The following is a 502-nucleotide window of genomic DNA, read 5'->3' on the forward strand; positions in this document are numbered from 1 at the left end:
AAAGCATTTAAGCCTAATAATATTTCATCTGCTCTCTTTAAAAATTTTATTATAAATTCTTGCAACGCATTAAGATAAACTTTTTATTAAATGGATTTTTGGAAAATTCCGAAATCATGTAAACTTGAAACTTGATGCATGGAATATTTAATACTTTTTTTCTGCAGGCTCATAGAGAAGTTGCTGTTTCTTAAATTTCGTAAATTATTTTATTCAATTCAATAGAGAAATGGGAAAATAACAGATAGGTCATAAACTGGGAATTCTTCATCTTTATAAAAAAATAACAAAAGCCCGTTCAAAGACTAAACATATACAAATTATAACTTATGTTAAAAATATTTTCAAAAAGTAGTAATTATAAGGTTCAATGTTTTATATCTTACTTTTAAAATTTTACGATAGTAAAGTTTCAATTTATTTTTTAAATATAAAATATTTTAAAGTTTCATGAAATTAGCTGTATAAAAGTTTGATTTTCAGGCAATTAGTGTTTCATTTT

This window comes from Parasteatoda tepidariorum, chromosome 8 (genome assembly GCF_043381705.1).
Source record: "Parasteatoda tepidariorum isolate YZ-2023 chromosome 8, CAS_Ptep_4.0, whole genome shotgun sequence".
NCBI classification, from domain to species: Eukaryota; Metazoa; Arthropoda; class Arachnida; order Araneae; family Theridiidae; genus Parasteatoda; species Parasteatoda tepidariorum.